Genomic DNA, 13350 nt, shown 5'->3' on the forward strand with positions numbered 1-13350 from the left:
CGTGTCATTAGTGGAAGACAGGCCTGCCTTTCGAGGAACACATGCTTGCACCAGCCAACTTTCTGGGCATGTCTAGAGTAGGTGGTGCACAGTGATACGAGAAGCGGGTGCTTGCAACACCACTTCCTAATCCAAATGAAGAGTAAGAAATCAGCTTGGGGATGGCATATAATGCGAAAAGACCGATAATCAAGGTCTTTAATGGTAATGGTCTTGATTCCAAGAGAAGGTAAGTGTAGAACGGGACCACAAAAAGTTAATTAGATGAGATTTTGAAGTTTACGGGTATGGAGTTGGTGCAGCTGGCAGAAGAAACAGTTTATTGGAGAGAAATGGGACAGGTGTTTGCTTTGCAGTGGGCGTAGCGAGACTGAAGATGGTGGTGATTACGCACAGCCCGCTTCAAAGTAACACATTCATTGGCCCATGCAGGTTTTCAAAAAGCGCTGTCAAGAACCAAAACTATGGTTTCGTATGTGCAGCTATACCTGGAAAGGGATCTATGTTCTTCGCTGCCTGCAGGCTGCGCGCGAAGGTTGCGTTTATATTTTTAATCTTCGTTCATTGACGGCCTTGAAACTTTGTATGGCGGTAGCGTCGATAGGCGGCGTGTCGATGAAAGCTCTCCTCAGAGGCCGTTGAAAGACGAAAGAGGAAATCTACAGCCACAGAAACCAAGGTATATAGAGGAATGTTTCCTTTTTTTCAATTTATGCATTGATAAATGGGAAATAATGCTGTGACTAATCTGTCGCTTAAACAATATATTTTAAAGAAGAAGAAGAATCCATGCCGCCCACCGGATCCATCCCCTGAACTTCGAATTTCGCGTCCGGTGCTCCACCAACTAAGCTTGAACGACGGCTGTCCAACTCCTGCTTTCGGAGGTAACTATGTTTGCATGAAACCGAACCTTCAAAGTGTTCACCAGCCCTACCCTCGTTCATAGCAGCGGACATAGTACGTGCTGCATTGCCGCGCGTGCTACGTAGAACATCACCAAACGGTGAGGGCGGAAGCTGTGCGAGAACCCTCGATGCTACCTAAGGCATCAAGGGTGAAATAATCGAGAAGATGCCGCCGGCGGGTGCGAACCCACGAGCTGATGCTCTATCAACTCAGCTACGGCGACGGCTGTCCAGTCTTCTGCTTTCGGAGATATTTATGTTTGCGTGTAATGGTAACGTAAACATAAACGCAAACATGAACACCTCCGAAACCAGAAGGCTGGACAGCCGTTGCCGTATCTTAGATCGGAGAGCAGCAAAGGATCACTTAAGAAGCGGGCTGCAGAAAATCTCCAATATTACCTGTCTTCGCGTGGTCGACGCACACTCTGTCCCTCACGCCCATGTTCTAGAGGAATAGCTCCTGGCAGGCAAGGCCACTGTTTTCTTGATACAGCGCGAGGCAAGAAGACTAGATTGCGCGTCATTTGCTTAATACACTTTAGATCTTCATCCGAGCTTGTCGCGAACAGTACAACGACATCTGCGAAAACGGGCAGGTTTTCCACTTCAGACCTCTTAATACCCCGTTCATGACCCGCTGAAAATTGGCAGCTGCGGAACAAAGCCTAAATGGCACAATCGTGAACTCAACCAGCCCATGTGGCGTAACGAAGGCGGTCATCTTTCCATCTGGCCCGAAGCAGCACATGACATCAATGAAATATTAATGCGAAAGCGCAATTCCGGTGGGCAAACACCGATATTACGATGCTTGTGGGTTTGCGCCAAATGAAAGAAATAAATTAAAATATATCAAACAAATATTTGGGACAGGGATTTGAAAACGCGCTGGCGTCAACAATTCAGCTTGGCTGGCTAGTGTGCGACAGCATTAGGTTGTCGCCGCAGCAGAACACGCCTTGCGTTAGACTCAACACATTCTTGCGCTGTGCATTGCACACCATCGTCTTCATCAGTTAATACTACTATCAAACTAATATTCGCGTTTTCAGCTGTGTGATATTACTGACAGAGAGATATACTCTGCTTGCTTTGGTGGTGTCAACACTGCAATTTTGTCGTGCGCAACATTCCTGCAGAAACGCGGCACTGGAACAAAGGCCGCCGACGTGCTCTGGCGTTTACAATGAAAAACTAAAAGCGCGCATAACTCTACCTCCGTGGGTTGGTGGACATCTCAATGCCGCTTTAAGGCGCATGGCGGTGGCATTAACTTGCAAAAAACGGCTTTCACACAATGTTTTTCTTAGCAATGCTAAAACACCAGCCATTTTTTTTTGAATCGCATTGGCAATGGCCCGTCCTACAAAAGACAATACGATAGCAAGGCGGGTGAGTTGGTGATACATATTTAAAAAATTACAAAATGTGTTTTCTACCTTTGAAGTCCCCGTTTCCCGCGCTGTAATTTTTTAACTACAAAAGACCGCAGTCATAACTGTTTACCAAATGTATGCAGTGCCACTACCTGACGGTTCCAGTACTGGTCCAACGTGTCCTTGGATTCCCCTATATTGGCAGCACCGCAATCAGATTATTACAATAGAGGCCCTATTCGCGTCTGTTTTCTGAATAATACAAGTGTACAATGGTTACACTGCCAATATTGTCATGGTTGTCAATGTGCCACTGATATTGGCATCGCAGCGATGGCGCAGAGGTAGAACATCCGCCTCGCATGCGAGAGGACCGGGGCTCGAATCCCGGCGCCGAGTAATTCTCCACCGGGTTAAAAAATTTAGCAGTTGCTTACCTCGGCCATACAAGGATACACGTAGCGTGAGCAGCAATTTTGCTCTCCTTCTCCATGGCTATACAACACTGGCAAACACCCCGCTATATGAATACGCCCACTGATACCACGGCGCATGCGCACAAAATGAGAGGCGCTATCAAGCGCCTCCGGCGGAGCGTCATACTTCGCCACTGCGCAACGGAGGCGCACAGCTGGGCACGCGCATGCGCCAGTGCGTCTGCCGCGGCTATGACGCACACTTTGATGACCGGTGAGGCGAGCCTGCGCGGCGACGGCGGCTCTGGCGCGCCATCTATGCGCCGTGTGACGTCACTGCTAATCGCGTCACACATGCGCACACATGCATGTGCAGCACGGCTCTCCACCTCAGCTTTGCAGCACGGCTACACTACCTCGAGTAGTGTAGCTCAAGCTACAAAGAAAAACTCCACGTGTCGATGGAACTGCACAACGAGGCCTGGGGTGCGGCCTGAGCTCGGTGACCAGAACCGACAACGCGCTCCCTCACCAAAACGTGATTTGGCCACCCTAGTGTAGTACATGGCCACAACCTTCTATGATCACACTAATTAACCCTCGGACCTCATTCCCAAGCGGCTGCGGAGCAAAGACCAAGGCGGCGGTCAGACCTGTGGCGCAGCGGAGGGTGCTAGGAAGCTCTGGCTCCTGACAGGCGCCATTGGCTCCTGAACCTGGACACGTTCAATGCTAAAACCGTATATAAGTGAGGCTAGCCTAGCAGTGCTGCTCGAGGAGCTAGCGGGCATTAAATGGGATGTCATAGCGCTCAGTGAAGTTAGGAGGACAGGTGAGGTGTATACAGTGCTAAAGGACAGGCACATCCTGTGCTATCGCGGATTAGCGGGTAGACGAGAACTAGGTGTGGGGTTCCTCACTAATCACGATATAGCTGCAACGTAGAGGATTTCTATGGTATTAACGAGAGGGTGGCAGCTATCGTAATTAGGCTCAATATGAGGTACAAGCTGAAGGTGGTGCAGGCCTACGCGCGTATACATGCAGCCATGACGACCAGACCGTTGAAAGTTTCTGGGAAGACGTGGACTCGGCAATGAACAAAACAAAATGAAAGTGCACTGTGCTGATGGGTGACTCCAATGCGAAGGTGGGCAAGAAGCAGGTGGTAGACGACCATGGGATGCGTTCTAGGAATGGCAGGAGAGAATTGGTAGTAGATTTTGCAGATGGAGATAATTTAAGAATCAAGAATACGTTAATTTTATTTGTACATACTGTAGCCGCTTAAGAGGCTATCGCAGGAGTAGACATATACATTCAAAAACTAAAGACATATGGTAGCAAAAAAATGAAAACATGAAGTCGAATACATAGGGAAAATTGTACAAATTGGGAGCATAGGTGCAGTAAATAAAGAGACTGGAAATCAGTTATGGCCTGTATAAAGTTGTCTATAGGCCCTCGGAACGCACTGAACCAGGCAATGTATTCCAGTGTTAGATGGTGCGCGGAAAGAAGCTATATTTAAACACACTAGTGAGAGCAAAGTAAGGTGAAAACTTAAGATAATGAAAACTTGTTGTTGACGATGGTGTGGCGCACGTGATGTACCTGTCGCTTGAGAGTCGATAGTGCGAATTAGCGACATAGTCCAGAAGTTTTAACGATTCTAGTTCCGGCGAGTAGTGAGGGTAGTGATGTGTAATGATTTTAGGGCAAAAGAGGGCGAAATATCACTGCGATATTTATTGCATATGAAGCGCACTTATTTCCTTTCGATGGCCTCAATTTTATTATCCCTGTTACCTTGTAAGGATTCCACACGAAACAAGCATAGTCAAGAATTGGACGGATTTTGGGATTTATACATTAGGAACCTGGTTTCTTTCGGAACCTGAGCTAATGTTCGTCTAAGATATTCTAATTTTCTTAGGGCTGTATTGCAGACGAAGTCAATATGTTTGGACCATGATAAGTTGGAAGTAAAATAATTCCTATATTATTTGTAGTCGGACACCCTTTGAAGGGGTATGTTATGACAAGAGTAATCAAAAACCAATGAAGAGGAACTATTGCTGAATGTCATGACAACTGTTTTCCGAAAGTTAATAATCATCTGCCTTCTTCTACAAACGAGATAACAAAAAGTGGTCCTGGAAAAGGCAAAATCGTGAGAATAAAAATGAAATCGACTTCACACTATGCGATCAACCTGGCATCGTTCAGCATGTGGACGTCCTTGGAAAGGTGAGTTGTAGCGACCACAGAATGGTAAGGTCCCGAATGAGCTCAGACTTTAAGAGGGAACAGAAGAAGGTAGTGAAGAGGAAGTTCAATAACGACTTGGCAAGAAGAGGGAAAATAGAGGATATCGCTGCAGAACAGGTATTCAGTTTTAACTGAGGGAGGCGATTTGATGGGCATACAGTGAACGATAATCTGACAGCTATCATTACGGAGTGTGCAGTAGAAGTAGGCGGGAGCACGGTTCGACCGGCTAGATAGTTTCAATTTCCGCTTCGATGTTATAATGGTCACTGAGACATGATATCGCGATTGCTGTGAAGTGTTAAAACTAGCAGGCTATATGTCGTTCTTCTAAACCCGCTGTAAAATAAAAGGCCATGGTGTTATGCTACTAATCAAAAACACTTTCGACTTCGACGTGGTTAGCTTCATGTCAAATTTATATCTGACTACGAAGTTCTGGAAATAAAATGCACATTTGGCATTTTTTCGACCGTATACAGGCCGCCCGAAGGAAATAAGAAGGCTTTTTTTTTGTTTCTTGACACACATATGGGTTGGGTTAATGACAACCATTACGATTTTATTCTAGTTTGTGGCAATTTAATCATAGATCTCTTGAGCCCTTCAGGTCATCGAGACCAGCTTCATAAGTTATTAACAGCTCATGCATGTACAAAAAGTTATCACGTCTTCAACTCGCACCCAGTTTGAAACGTGAATGATGCTTGACGTTTTTATTGCGCGCTCTAAAAACACACCGCTTTGCTCTGGAAATTTACCAGCACACGTGAGTGATCACCTGCCAATTTTGTTAGTGCTTAGGGGGCGTCCGCTCCAGTTAAAAAGTCCAGAGGAGCGTGTAACCCCATTTAGAGATATAAATTAACAGTCGAAAAATGGGCCTTAATTCTAGTTGCCTATCGAAAATTGATTGACAGGAAGTCTACTGTTCCTCAGATGCTGAGAAGGCTTATGACCATCTCATTAAAAAAAATCAAAGCGTCCTACAGCAGCTGTTTTCCGTATGTGACTATAACGCGACCGCGATAAGGGAGTAAGCCTCAGGTTACGTTCGAATGCCTCAGGGCATTTCGCGAAAAAAAAATCCGCTCGAGCGCTTCTTAAAGACGAGGAATTCTGAAGATTCTAATTCATTCGAGAACCAAAGAAATAAAAGGAACAAACTTTTCCGTAGAAGTAAGCAATATTACTTTGAAACATGCTCAACAATGGCGCATCCAAGAGATCGGACCTTATCAGGAGGCGACTTAATTCGGTTCTAAGCCGTAATAGATACCATGGTGACTGTCCAGTCAACTTGACTATCAATGACAAAGTCCTAAGCTGTCACGGGCTTGCTGAAGCCTTTAATATTTGTTTGCCTCAGTGGCGTGCAGTAAGCATGACCCCAATTGCATCAGTTATTTGAAGAACAGAACACGAGCAAGCGCATTTTTTCGGTGATTGCGCCTGGGGTCAAAGAAGTGTTCTTATCTATGAAACCCAGTAAGTGCTTTGATGTTGCTGACTTGCAGATCCATCCAATTAAACATGCCATTGACATTTTCGCCTTTGTTAGCACACGTTGAGAACTTGATCTTTTGGACCGGACATTCTCTGTACCGCTTACAAATGGCGAAAGTATCTGTTATTTTTAAGGAGGCAATAAAAACAACATGACAAATTACAGGCCAATATCGATCTTACCAGTCATTTCTAAGGGAATTGAAAAATTGATGCATGAAAGAATTAACCATTTTGTGGCAAAGCACACCATATTAACACACTAGCAGTTTGGATTTACTAAGCACCGTTCAACAGAGACAGCAACACTAAAACAAAAAAAATATCTTGGGCTCTTCTGAAAACCAATACTACGCACTAGGAGTATTTGTGGACTTCTCCAAGCCCGTTGACTGAATTAATCACAGTACAGCAGCAAGTACAAATAAATGATTACACATATAATTTTACACGTATCCGGAGTGGTGTTCCTCAAGGCAGTATTCTAGTGCCACTGCTATTCAACATCTACATAAATGACATAGTAGAAAAAAATGACTACACTTGATGTACCATATATGCTGACGACACAAGTTTGTTCTTTCCTGGACCTAGTATTAGTGAGCTCGAATCTAAAGTCAATGATGTGCTTGTGCTGTTAGCAAATTAGAGCATGGTAAACTCTTTAAATATAAATGTGTCTAAATCAAAAGGAGTTAGATTCTACCCCAATAACAAGCCAGTAAACGTTAAGTTAAATCTTAGCCTAGCTGGATCCACCATAGGAATGGTGTCCCTCGTGAAAAGTCTCGGTGTTCTTTTCAAAGAAAACATGTCGTGGAACGCTTACGTTCTCATGACCTGCTCAAAAATATCCCGTAGTGTTGGGATGTTATCGCGCCTGCGATCCCTTTCACCCCCAAAACATACAGTTAATGCTTTATCATAGCCTGTTTGTTTTTTTCTAAGCTAAGGTATTGTTACTTAGGTTAGGGTAGGACCACTGCTACCCACCTAGATAAAATACACAAGTTACAAAAGAAAGCAGTGCGCATCGTTTCAATTGAGGTTAACGACGCACACAACAATCACATTTTTGAGAAAGTGAACCTCATTCCATTACCAAATCTCTATAATTCAGTTCTTGTTTCAAGCTACCAGACTTCGATGGAAAATAATGACCCTTATCTTAGAGAACTTGCAGCTATTAAATAGCGGCACAGTGTCTATAACACGTGAAACCAGAAGAATGGCAGTTACCATACACACGAACAAATTACGGCCACCAGATGCTACGGTACACCTTACCGCGTCCATTAAATTTCTGAACAATTCGCTCATTTCCAAAAATCTACTCTCACTTTTTATGACATGTCTGTGATTCTATTTCACATGTATATTATTGCTATTTTTTCAAGATTCCATTCTTGTGAAATTGTGTTGTATCAGCCTTACCTTATAGCCAGGTTTGCCACGCAATTTTTTCTTTATTTCACTTGCATTGTATTTCTTGCCTTAATGCTGATGTACTTGTACTCAGTTTTGTTTTTGCAGCCATGTTATTTTTATTTTTTATTTTTTTTGGCAACTTGCATGCGTTTTTATCATATCCGCTTCTGCGTCGCTCTGCCACCTGCAAACGAGGCGCAGGCCTTTGTCAAGCCTTTTTAGGTTTTTTGCTTGCCACTCCTCAACATCGCACGTGTCCAGTGGACGTTGGTGCTGAAGTAAATTTGACTTTGACTTAGACATGCAGAAAACAATAATACTGTTGAACAGTCTAGCAAGGAAACAGCCGTTCACAATTGGCAGGGAGGTGCTGGAAGTGGTAAAGAAATACGTCTAATTAGGGCAGGTAGTGACAGCTGATCCGGATCATGAGAGGAAATAACTATAAGGATAAGAATAGGGTGGAGCGCATATGGCAGGTTCTCTCAGATCATGAATAGCCGTTTACCAATATCCCTCAAGAGAAAAGTGTACAACAGCTGTATCTTACCGGTATTCACCTACCGAGAAGAAACGTGGAGGCTAACAAAAAGGGTTCCGCTGAAGTTAAGGACAACACAGCGAGCCATGGAAAGAAAAGTGATAGGTGTAGCGTTAAGGGACCGGAAGAGTGGGTGAGGTAAGAAACGCGTGTTAATATCATCCTAGTCGAAATCAAGAGGAATAAATGTTCTTGGGCAGGCCATGTACTGCGAAGTCAAGATAACCGCTGGGCATTAAGGGTAACGTAGTGGATTCCAAGGGAAGGAAAGCGTAGCAGGAGGCGGCAGAAGGTTAGGTGGATGTCTTGTCATCTTCTATGTCTGTGTCCTAGTTTTTAATTAACGGATGAGGTTAGGAAGTTTGCAGGCGTAGGGTGGGTGCAGCTGGCAAAAGACAGGGTTAATTGGAGAGACATGGGAAAGGCCGTTGCTCTGCAGTGGGTGTAGTCAGGCTGACGATGATGATGAGGATAATTAAGCACATAACAACTCACTTAGCAGTCACAAGACCATCATTGCTACATTAAACAATAAAAATTGTCTAAACAGAAGAAATCTGAAAAATTGCTTTCGTGCACTGCTGCGAACGCCAGAACATTCAATCACGTTACACGCGAAACTCTGCTGTCGGTTTTTAGTTATTCTATGTAAATTTCTTGTGCTACTGTATGACACCTAAGTGATTTTGCTTCAACTCGTTCTGCACTATAGAGCATGATTTACTTATATAAGAACACTGGCGCTTTTTGTGCGACTCTTCTCGCACCGATCGCATATATAAGCTCATATGTTTAGTACGCAAGCCATCTGCGCTCGTCCCCGGCGTGGTTCATCATCAAGGCGCCTTAGTTTCCTCTTACCATTACATGATGTTTACTGCGCGGTTAACAAAAGTGAATTAGCGTTAGGTATTCCACCACTCCTCACCTACCTGAATTTTGTTAGTATAGAAATTTCTTGAAATCGTGAGCAAATTCTATGAAAGCGTCTGAGCTAAACGTAACCACGATTTAAAACAGGCGGGGGCCTAGTCAGGGGAAACCATCTGAGTGCTGTTTGGAATCGTGTGGCATAGTTTACAGTTTGTCTGTTACGAAAAATTACTTTAAATGATATGTCTAAGTTTTTAAATACTGGCCTGGGGTAAAAAGCAAATTTTGAAGCAGACTGAAATGTTTTCAACAAGGCACCATATACGTACCTACCTTTACGTCTTAAAATCACGCGATTTTTCCTAGGCGAATATATGAAACAATAGCAATTAGCCTTAAAACTAAACAACTTTTCCGAATATAAAAATCCTGCAGAGTAGGCCACATCCCTCTTAGCGACACATAACTATTCGGTAAGCACACACCTTGCTAGGTCACATCTTCTAAATGCTGAATAATTATATGGGTCAGCTGTGTTCGCAAAACTTCTCCGAAAAATGTGCCCACACAATGACGCCACGGCAGATGAATGAATGTGTAAACGATTAATGATAATTGGTAATCAATTAATGATATTATATGCCGTGAAGACGAATAATGTCAGTACGCCTTTTAATAGAAAAAAATTAAAAATTATTTGCTTTATTTTAAAAAATGAGTTAACGAGTAAGGATAAAATAAATGAAAAACGATTACGTTGCACCTAAATATAGCTTGGTTATTTAAGCAAAGTAATTAGCGGGTCACGTGAGAGGATCACTTTCTAAAAATGAAAGCCGCGTGTCAACGTGTGGACGTCATAAAAAGCCCCGCAAAAAGATGACTTGCAAAAAGTGAGCTACGTGTCAAGGTAATGACATCACACCAAAGTAGATTTCACTATGTTTCACAATGCTAGGTAAGGCCGCTCTTCGCATGTCGCTAAATTTGACCTCCCCAGGCTGAGGAAGCAGCAATCGCATTCGCCATCACCCACCAGGGCGAGGAGCCCCATGCTATATACTCGCAAGAGGAGTGCAGAAGGTACAGCGGTGGACGCATATCTACTGTGGCCATCCGCATACTCATGGCGAGAACAATCATCTTTACGAGATGCTTGATACCGTGGACGCCAGGCAATGAGGCTTTCAAAGGGAACCAACGCGCGGACGCCAATGCCCGAGCATACGCCCACCGGGAGGCGTGCACCGAAGGGTAAATGGACGCAGTCACTGGGTGGTATGAAGCCAGCTTGAAACACCAACGAATGCTCAGGAGGACCTACCCCCTCTACACAAAAACCTTAGTAGAGAGCAGTCGGTCGCCTGCAGACAACTGCAGACTAATACGTACCCAGTTTACTAAGCAAAATCTATCCTTCAACATATGACAGCAAATGCCCGCTCTGCGGGGAACACTCAACGCTTTATCACGTTACATGGGCCTGTAACAAAACGCAAGCAGCGCCAATAAACAACACGCCAACACCGGAGAAGTGGGAGGTTGCGCTGTCCTGCTCGAAGCCTGAAGAACAGCTCAAGCTGATCGACAGGGCTCGCAAGACTGCAACGGCCACTGGGGCCCTGGACTGAGGGACCCACCTACGCCGCGAGAATCCTCCTTAACAATAAAGTTTTTCGTTCATTCGCAGAGCCATAGGTCATGTTTTCGCGAGGGGCAGGTTTCCACCGAGATGTGGAGATCGTAGAGCTACTGCTCCCTTTCCTTTTGCCCAAAACATTTCCTTTCCTCAAAAGACATGTTTTCTCATTCCTCCACGTAAGCAGACACAAGTTCCTTCCGCGCCGCCACAGTCGGGTTTGAACCCGCGTACTCCGGCTCAGTAGACGAGCGCCTTAAGCACTGGGCCACCACTGCGGGTACCTATCCAGTGTGTGGAACACACTAAACTTTACAGACGCCAAGCCATTGCTAACTACCAGGGTGGCAGGGTGGGCACGCTGCTTATTTAGTGTGCAGAACGACTCAGTGTTACAGACGCCAAGCCGTGTCTACTTGTCCGATACACTACAGGTTTCGCTCGATAACCAGGTTCAGCAACAGTTAAACCGCACTTAATTTTTTATATATAATTTGACAAATATAGCCTTGCTCATTGAATATTAATTTATTTTCTTTATTGCATATTTGATCTTTAATGTATTTCACTTCACTCATTCTTAGATATTCTTATTCAGTCAGTTCTGTAAGCATTTCTAAAGTATCCATTCCTTCTCTTCCGTTTTGTACTAATTGCTAGTCGCCGCTCCCTTTGGGAAAAGGAGTAGCCGCCGACAATGGCAGGTACAAAGCCTCTATTCCTTGTGTGCATGTAAAGATTTAGAATACAGAAATTATCGACAGAACTAAGTTAACTCCTATCCAGCATGACGGAGCCGCGAGCGGCAGTGCGCAACATGTAAGAGGACACGCATTGTTTTGCGAAATTTTTCAATAGGCTCGCGACAGTTGCCGCGCTGTGCGGCCCATGTTTTTGGATGACCTCCCCAGCCTGCACTGCAACTCCTTTTCCCGTTTCCACGGTCCCTTACTCCTTGGTACCCCGCGAATAAATGCGCGCGTCTTTCACTCTTGCTTCTTTTTTCCCTCCTTCTTGATACACGAGGGGTCCTTCCCATTACTAACCTTTCAATTCCTCCCCCACCCTCCGCGCGGCGCAGCGACCATACCCATCTCAGTGAGAGGTAACTGCCTGCGCCGCATCATCTCTTTTCCCCATCGCCACCAAGTCCCTCATTCTCTTCTCTTGACCTTGCGAGCTTTTTGAGGCTTCTTGATACCATGTAGCCAAAATATGTTTTGCCAGAGCGCCGAGGGTAACCGCGTTTCAAAAATTCAAAAACTGATCTGGTGGTTTCTTAAGGTGGGCTACACGTCTCTCACTAACTACAAAGTAATAGTTAAAAACCTAACTGCTCAATATTAGTTAACCAGCCTACCAGTTAGCACGCATGAGCTGTACTCTGATGCATTACACCACTGGCAATGCTATGCCGAAAAAAAAGCGTTTTTCACGCAGAGAAGTTCACGTGGCACGTTCGCCGCGGAGTGCCGAGATTTGATGGACGTCGGTGTGCGCGCATATGCGATGCTCTATTTGCGAACTGTCTGGCAAAATATTGTGCTCCTTTCATTTAAGTTTCAGCTGCTGTAAGTGATATGTGATCGCCCTGCTTCTTCAAGCTTGTTCCTTTTCCTTTTTTCACAGGAAGACTCAACATACATGACTAACTAGCCGCGCAATTCGTTTTGTCGCAGAAGACATTCAATTTCAGTGATTTCAAATTGCCATTCCTAATTATCTGCTTCTTTCAGCGCCGGCAGCTCGTCCCGCTAGGGGGCCGAAAGCAGCCAGAGGTTGCGGCCAGGGTTATGAATATATTATGGGCATTCCCGTGCACCACAAAGTTGGCCTAGACGGCATGAAAGCATACTGAAAAGGCAACGCAGAGGGGCTACAGGTGAGGGTTTTATTTCTAATCCCCACTGCATGTACTAGCTATCCTACCTAACACTCTTCAAAGTGCGTTTTGCCAAACAACGATGTATTTTGCGGTTTTTATGTGGAGATGCTATCACCGAAAATTAGAAGACAGCTGTGCAAGTAGTCCAGGCATGCATCAGCAGGCCGCTCGACGGAACTTGGGACTGCGAGAGACGGCCGTAAAAAGTGCATGGCTGAAGTGCTAACTGGCTGTGATAGCCCCCGGGCCTGCTTTCAATGCAGCCGCTCCCTCAAACACGGGGCCTCCCCCAGCAGAGGACCCTATGACAAGGCGGTCGAGGCCTGATAACACCCCACAGGATTAATTAATCGCTTCCGCGCAGCCTCCACATGCCCACCTAGACGTGTTGCTCTTTGTTATGTTTTTCATACACGTTCAAACATTCAACTCGCTGGTTTACTCATTTTCAGTGCACGTATCTATGGAATGTCGCATTTCGAAAGTCATTGCATAGAAAATGGT

The 13350-nt window shown here is 44.9% G+C and overlaps 1 pseudogene; it reads left to right on the top strand.

The window, feature by feature from the left end:
• Positions 1-3832: 3832 nt before the first annotated feature.
• LOC144098145 (uncharacterized) lies at positions 3833-10953 on the top strand (annotated as a pseudogene).
• Positions 10954-13350: the final 2397 nt, after the last annotated feature.

The sequence above is a fragment of the Amblyomma americanum genome, chromosome 7 (genome assembly GCF_052857255.1).
Source record: "Amblyomma americanum isolate KBUSLIRL-KWMA chromosome 7, ASM5285725v1, whole genome shotgun sequence".
NCBI lineage: Eukaryota > Metazoa > Arthropoda > Arachnida > Ixodida > Ixodidae > Amblyomma > Amblyomma americanum.